This window comes from Pteropus vampyrus, unplaced genomic scaffold (genome assembly GCF_000151845.1).
Source record: "Pteropus vampyrus isolate Shadow unplaced genomic scaffold, Pvam_2.0 Scaffold117, whole genome shotgun sequence".
In the NCBI taxonomy this organism is placed as follows: domain Eukaryota; kingdom Metazoa; phylum Chordata; class Mammalia; order Chiroptera; family Pteropodidae; genus Pteropus; species Pteropus vampyrus.
The window spans coordinates 1047709-1055992 of record NW_011888898.1 but is presented as its reverse complement, the minus strand read 5'-3'; the positions used below and the strand labels follow the sequence as shown (position 1 = coordinate 1055992).

The window sequence follows — 8284 nt, the reverse complement described above, 5'->3', positions numbered from 1 at the left end:
ATCCCTTATTTTTTATTTTTTATGCCTACACAGCACCTGGTCTTCCTAGGTGGTCTCCCATCCAAGTACTAACCAGGCCCGACCCTGCTTAGCTTCCGAGATCAGACGGGATTGGGCTTGTTCAGGATGGCATGGCCGTAGACAAAAAAAATGACCTGAGTTTTAAAGTTGTGAGGCATTGGGTAAAAGGCTGCTTAGCGAAGCAGGCAATGTCCTTCGACAGCTTTTTACGGCATATTTACTGGGTCCTAAGTATTGGGGATACAATGCTAAACATCAGACGTGACTGTCCTTTCAGAGCATGTGACCAAGTGGAGCATTCGGACGTGATTCCAGATTTCCTATTCTAGAGACCGTGGACGGAGTTTGGCAGGGGGCGGGGATCTGAAAATTTGAATGAAAAAGAAATGACATTGTTACTTTGAGAAACCCTTAACGGATGTTTAGTATTCCCTTCCATTGTTAATTTAAGCAACAAATTCAGTAGAATTAGCAATCTCTGTGACTTTGTTCACCAATATGAATTCCATATTTTTATATTCCATTACAGTTGTTGCAGATGCTGTAAAATATCTCTTGCACTTATCACCACTTCAAAATTACAGTAGTTATTAGACCTTCCACTACATCTTGTTATTTAAATCTTAATAAAGAAACACATTTCTTACTATGCTTCATTTAAGAAAATATTTTGATAGCCAATTATAGTGAAATGCAAGTTTCTTTGTAATCCTATGTATTTTCTATCATGCATTTGATAAGATTATTTTGGCTTTCATACACTGCCATACGGATCCATGGAACAAAATTGTTAAGAACCCCTGCACTGATCAAATAATAACCAAAGCTGATTTTAAAAACTGCAATTATGCCAAGTACTGTAGAGAGGAGAACCTAGCTAGGGAAGTGATGGAAGGCTTCCTCAAGGAGGTAAAGTGTAAGCTGGGCTACAGAAGAAGAGTAAGTCGTCACTAGAAAAATGGGGTAAAGAAACATTCTAGGGGAAGGAAACAGCATGAGCAAACATGCCTGGAGATGGGCTGAGCTACAGGAAACCAGTGATCCTGCTGCAGGGATGCTGGTGAAGGGGGGATGCTGTTACAGGGATGTTGGTTCAGGGATGCTGGTGCAGGGATGCTGGTGCAGGGATGCTGGCTCAGGGATGCTGGCTCAGGGATGCTGGTGCAGGGATGCTGTTACAGGGATGCTGGCTCAGGGATGCTGGTGCAGGGATGCTGTTACAGGGATATTGGCTCAGGGATGCTGGTGCAAGGATGCTGTTACAGGGATGTTGGCTCAGGGATGCTGGTGCAGGGATGCTGTTACAGGGCAAGTGAGGGGCAGACAGTTGTGAAATGTGGCTGAAGCCCTGGGCAGAGCAGAAAGCAGGTGAGTGAGACATGGACGAGGGCCATGAGGTGGTATGTATGGGGACTGCATGTGGTTGCGTGTAGCTGAAGTCCAGACCCCATGTCCGAGAGAGGAAATGTGGAGCTGCACCAGTCTGCGGGGCTCAGATCATTGCTGGCCTCGAGTGGTCTGTGCTAGCAAGGGCACACGCCTTATCCTAAGGGGAGTAGGAGCCACCTGCCTTTAGTGAGCCCACGCTTGGTGAGCTGGTGTATCACTCGGAGTTTTTCAGAGAAATGGAATCTGTATATACAGACATAAACATATGTGTGTGTCTGTTTGACTCTCAGATTCTCATTATTGTGATAGTTATATTCTGTAAAGTTGCCATGAACACTGAATTAGCAACATTATTCCTAGGGGAAATACAAGCTTAGGTTCTTGTGAGCCTTTGGTCACAATATTTTCATTAATGATCAGTACGTAATCTTGTTTTATGTGTGTTTCTGTTTAAAGACACCTAATTTAAAATATATTATTGATCCATTAACATTGAGCTCACGGCCAATGGCACTATAATTCATGCTCGAACAAGGCTTATCTAACATGGGTGTTTTCTCCACAAGGCACCTCACAACCTGTTTGCACTTGGGAACACTAAACAGCACTTCAGTCCTATGCTTGGGGCCATTTTAAACAGTAAGATCACTGACAAAGAGCACTAAAAATGCAAAAAATGTGGCAATGAATAGATTGCAGAAGGACACATTTCTAGTATGAGAGCTGAAGCGAGAACATCTTGCTGGACCTCAGCTAGGAACGTGAGCAATGGACAATTCATTTGTTTTCCTCTGTACACATCTGTGTATGACCGAAGCCATCACGAGTATTGATTTGGGGGTTACAAATAAATTTTAGTCAATAGGTGAACTGATAAATGTGGAATTCATGAATAAAGAATTTCAACTGTATACATGTATATACTCTGTTAAGGAAGTGGCTCACATGACTGTAGAGGCTGCCCAGTCCAAATACCGGAAGCAGGATGGTGGGTAGGCTGGAAACCCAGGCAGGACCTGGGGGTAGAATTCCTCCTTCCTCAAGGAAACCTCAATATTGCTCTTAGAGACTTTCCACTGATGAGAGGAGGCCCACCCATATTATCAAGAATAATTTCCCTTATTTAAAGTCAATTGATTGCAAATGTTAACCATATCCACAGAATACCTCCGCAGCAACACCTAGATGAGTGTTTGAATACCTGGATACTAGAACCTAGCCAAACTGCACATCAAACTAACCATCACCGATGGCGTCGAGGAGAATGAGGTGCAAGATGACAGCCATTTGAATTGCTCAGGTGTGAAAATCCCGATACGGGCAGTCCTTGCTGTCCACAGCCATCTGTCCCTTCATCCCGTCGGCCTCGCCAAGGCAGAAGCAGCCACTGCATTTTAAGAAGAAGGTTCTAGGACACTTGTGGCATATTTCCCTTTGGCCTCTAAAATCCTTCACTATTTCTTTCTTTCTTTTTCTTTCTTTCTTTCTTTCTTTCTTTCTTTCTTTCTTTCTTTCTTTCTTTCTTTCTTTCTTTCTTTCTTTCTTTCTATCTTTCTTTCTTTCTTTCTTTTCTTTCTTTTCTTTCTTTTCTTTCTTTTCTTTCTTTCTTTCTTTCTTTCTTTCTTTCTTTCTTTCTTTCTTTCTTTCTTTCTTTCTTTCTTTCTTTCTTTCTAAGATGGACTAAGTCTGAGAAAGTAGACGCACTGCAATGTCGTTGGGATATTTTTAGTTGCAAATAATAGAATATCTGACTGAGTAACTTAAAAAGCAGTTCTGTTTTTAAAACCATATTCCTTAAAAGAACTCTGGAGATAGATGGTTGCTGGGCTGGTTTAGAGAAAGTCAGCAAAAAGGTCACATCACTCCACCGTCTATGTTTGTACAGCCCCCAAACTAAAAGGATTGCGAAAATGAAATGAGATGAGATATGCATAACGACATGTGTGCTCACAAAACATAAATAATTACTATCTGCCTTCAACCCAACAGAAGTCTCCTGATCTCTGGTTTAAGGCATCAGCCAGGCCATCAAGCACTCGGCCTCCCCCTGCCCTCTCTACTTGGCATGTTGGCATCATCTCCCACCATTGACAGCTGTCCCAGCTCTACGTGCCAGGTCTACAGTTGCCTGGTTGAAGAGGAGATAGAACTTTTCCCTCACGTATCTGTCATCAGAAAGGAAGAGCTTTCCAGAAGGCCCCAGCAGACATGCCCTCAGCCCCCAGCAGCTGGAACATGGTCACATGGAGTAGCTGCAAAGCAGGCTGGGAAAGGGCTGGCTGGTGTTTTCTGACTCCCTGTGGGAAGACCCCCTGCCCGTCTGGGAGCAGGGGGCTGGGACTGCCTGCTGGGTTGGTACCCACCAGCATCTGCTCATGGGGCATGTCCCATCTGCTCAGAGCTATTGGTAACACCAGCCATCTACCATGTAAGGACAGGGACACTTCCCTCTGATTAGATGCTCGTCAGTTCTGATGCTACTACCCTCCTCTCTGTGGGATGCAGAAGAAAGGACCTCTTTGAGCCGGCTGCCTTGGGTTTAAATCTCAGCTCTTGGAAGTGTTTTATACATCTGTACACATACACAGCAATGATAACTAGCATATACTGAGTCCTATTACGAGCAGCTGGTACTTTGTGAGGGTCAGCGAAGCATATTAGGGACTTCCAACCCCTGTCTCAGGCAACCGAGTCCCAAAGGAAGCTCTGTCCTTCATCTCACATCTACTCTTTGTCGGCACTTTTCCTGCGTCTCCTGGATTTGCAAGGTCCTCGATAAGACACAGAATTACTCTCCACCACAGAATATGTAGAGTCCCAGAGACAGGGGAATGCACCCTTCTCTGTGACATCTTTTTTTAATAATCAGTAGATTATTAAAAAAAAAAAAATTAAAATCCTTGTAATGGTGACTTTAAATAAGAGACTTTTAATAACTTTCACCCTTTTGCTTTTCTTCCCAGAACACAAGGGGCTAATTAAAAGTAGAAAAGTTCTTGTTTGATCAGAAATTCTTGTGTTTTGGAAAAAGCAGGGAAAACTACTCTAATATTCAGAAAGGGCTTAATTGGCTTTAAAATCACCACGTTCCCTTTTGCTATTTGGGACAGTGCGGATGAGCCTTCCTTTGTGAACCCACACAGAAAAGGTAAGGTAATGGGACTATTGTAATTAGGGCCCTCAGCTGAAAGATGGTCTTTTGATGTGGATCTATGGGATTCTCTTTCAACCTAACTCGATATGATTCCTCTCTGAGAACCTCTCGTACGTCCTGGTCTTTTGGCTGACTCCTCTCCATAAATGCCTTTATTACTTGAGCCGTAAGCTTGTTTATTGAGGAAGATGTGTGTGGTGGTCCCTAATGGAGCATGTCAGCATAAAAGCCCCGTTAGACTGAAGCAGGCCTGGGTCCATCCATTTCACGCCAAACTCTCTCCTCGATGTATTAGAATTAGTGCAGGGAAAGTGAGTGCTCTATGTAGCATGGCCTTTTTGAAACTGAAGTGTCTCCACCTCTAGAATAACCTAGAAAAAGAATTCCCTGGGCTCATAGACGCTCCTACCAAGAGGAACCATGGAGCTCATCAAAAGGCACAAAATAGCAAAATGATATATCTGTGGAAAATTTACAAATGTTCTTTCCATAGCAGTGATCCTAAAAGTTGACGTGTCTGTTGGTTAGCAGACTGTTTTCAGTCCTCATTTGTCGATAAGTGGGATGATGAAAATGATAGCATCAGGAAAAAGTTACACCCAATTCAATTTAGTGTTGGGGATATTTTTTGTCTTATAAAGTGACTCTCTGTAGACTCTTGCCAATTCTTGTTTAATAATTAAAGCAGGGACTCATTTATCCACTAACTGGGACAGGCTTGCATGGAGGTGTTTATTGATCCAGTGTGTCATTGCAGAGAACACGTTCCTGCTGCCTTTCCTGAACATCCTTCAAAAAGTGACTGATGCCGTCGCCTCAGAGTTAGACTGGTGAGAATGATGACGAGGGTGACTTCACGGTGAGGATGGCAAGGCTAGTGATGGTGGGCTGTGAGGGTCAGCGAAGCAAATGTGACCGTGAGAGTGAAGTACAACAGGCAAAATGAAGCACTGGCCCCTTGTAGGTCATTTGCACTGATCTTGGTTACATCTCTGGAAGGTCTGTTTGATCACCTGCTGAATCTTTGGAACTATCTGTGAATAATAGATGAGGCATTTGGGTTGCCTTAGGTGTACGATGTCTTTTCTCAAAAGGAGCTAGGGTGTATGTTACTTATTACCCATCAAGACATTACATATTCCCCAGCGTTACCTAAAATGTATCAGTATTTTTACTGTGTTGTTGTTGCCCAATGCAAAGATTATAAAGTATCACCTTAATAACTAAGATTTCTGGGTTAAGTATGAGAAGTTCCTGGTCATAAGTGCTGGTGGATGGTTAACTAAATAATTCAGGAAGATCTTATGGCTCCATAAAATGAATGACTGCAACTCTTCTGTCTTTATCCCCTTCTGCTGATCATCAGTAGTGTATAAATAAGTATTCTATTTGGTTGTAGGTGATAAAAATCTGCTAGACATGGCTTAAGCAAAACAAAAGGGATTCATTTAAAAAATATTCAATGTTTCATGGGGTGCAAAGGCAGTAAAGCATCTGGGTGTTAGGAGGGGTCTAGAACTAGGTACTAAGATGCTAAAGAGTCTTTTGTTCCAGCTCTCAATTCTGCCCCTCTCAGGGCGTCTGATGCAAAGTCATCTAAGCAAATTGGGCTTTATACAATTAGATTCTTTTTGGTCAATATCACTAACCCCCAACAGGTAGAGAAAGGTGTCAGCTCTGCATCTGCTCCCACAATTCACAACCAGGTGCCAATGAAAGCAAATCTCTGGCCAAATTTGATATTTATTAACAAGCAGGAACAAAACAGGCGTAGTCTCTTCTTTAAGTCTGATGAAGACCAGGCTTCCCCCTTTGAGGTACCCCAATAGCATCTTGCTTGAATATTCTTCCAGAAGCAAAGGTAAAGGCATGTAGCCCAGGGATTGGCACGCTTGCTTTTATAGAGAACCAGATAGTAATTTTTTTAGGCTTTGCAGGCCCGATAAGCTCTGCTGCAATTACTCAAGTCTATCTTCATGTAAATGCAGCCACAGACAATATAATATTGGTGTATTCCAATAAACTTTATTTTAGACTGAAATTGGAATTTCATATAATGTCCACGTGTCTAGAAATATCATCTTCTTGTGTTTTTTTTTCCCAACTACTTATAAATGTAAAAACTGTTCTTAGCTTATGGGCTGTGCAAAAACAGGTGGTGAGTTGGACTTGACCCATGAACTGTAGTTCACCAATCTTTGTTCTAGTAGCATATTTCTAATGACAGTGGGGTGACCAAGAGTCCACCAGATACAATCACGGAAGCATTTACAAATCAAAGTTCGGACAACCTGGTGACAAGATGATTCTGCAGTTGTTCTTTCACAGGGCTTTAAGAGGGAGTGCTACAGTAGCCTTCAGCAGACCACCACCTAGGTAACAGAATATTCTTTGATATAATGACGGCTCCCTAACATGTCTGAGAGCCTCCCCGACTTCTAGCCAGTGTTCAGATCTCTCTTAATTGTCCACCAGTATTCACCGATTATCACGGATTATAATCTCCAATAAATGTCTCTCTGCTATTTTGAACCTTAAGCCGTTCACATCCCTCCATCCATCTCAGTTTGCTCTCTCATCCACTGGTGTGCCACCCACTGTCCAGCTTCACCTTCCCTATTGTACCCAGTTTCTAAGACACTCTCATCAGAGACTCTTAAGTCAGCTGTGAGGCCTCCCATTGTGGTTTAAGAGTTGGATTTTAGCATGGCTTCTACTTGGCTAAAATGGATCTGAGTCTCTGTCTAGGCCCAGAACAAAAATTTTAAATCATCGCAGAATAGTCCTTTTGGCTAACAAAGCCCTCTCCCAAGGCCAAGTGGATGTTTCTCCTTGCTACAGGTATGCCATGTCCCTGTTGAAATTCATATAAAAGAAAAAGGATTCTTAATGTGTGTGAAGTTGTAATGTTTCCTTTTGTGGGAAAAATAAACAACAACAAAAACAAATCAATTATCAGGGAAACTTGAAAAGAACAATACAACTATAAATCCTAAATAGCACAACTAGAAATATACTTTATGTTGATTTCATCAGTTGTGGTCAATTTTCAACTGGTCAAATATTGGCAGTTTCTTCTGGTTCACTATAATTTGAAGTAAATTACAGATAACTTAATGGCATTGGATGAATTCTTTTCTTTTACTGCAGATTGCTTTGTTTAGTTTCCCAGTTTCTAGACCATACAATATGGCTGCTGACAACACCCAAGATTTTGCATTATAAAGAGACAGAGAAAAAGAAAGGCAGAGAGATAGAGAGAAACAGGGAGATTACATGATAGAGAGAGATTAAATTTCTCCTTGACCTAAACCTAGTTCTTAGGGGAGGGACTTCGAGCAGCTCCCACTCCTGGACCGACCAATGTGGTTAGGATGGGGGGGTGAAGCCAAAGTCATTGCATAAAGGAGTTTTCGAGAGTCCACCCCTATGGTTTGGAATAGTGTGGTAACCAGGACAGTGGCCATTGAAAGCTTGACAGATAACCCAATAATTGTCCTCCAAGGATGTGTCTTAGAACTATTATTCCATTGCTATGTTAGAAATTTGTGTGAGCCCTGAGATAAAGAAGCTAATATTAAAAATGTTTAGCATCACATACTAATCAATCAGAACAGACTCAAGACATACACAGGTGGCCGAGCCGTACAAGCACATACTCTGGTAAGTTAGTATGAGCTTCTCTGAGAAATATAAATATATCACTCCTCCTTCCAGACC

The 8284-nt window shown here is 42.2% G+C and overlaps 1 pseudogene; it reads right to left on the bottom strand.

Annotated features, from left to right (window-relative positions):
- Positions 1 to 24: 24 nt before the first annotated feature.
- On the bottom strand, positions 25 to 143 carry LOC111743645 (annotated as a pseudogene).
- Positions 144 to 8284: the final 8141 nt, after the last annotated feature.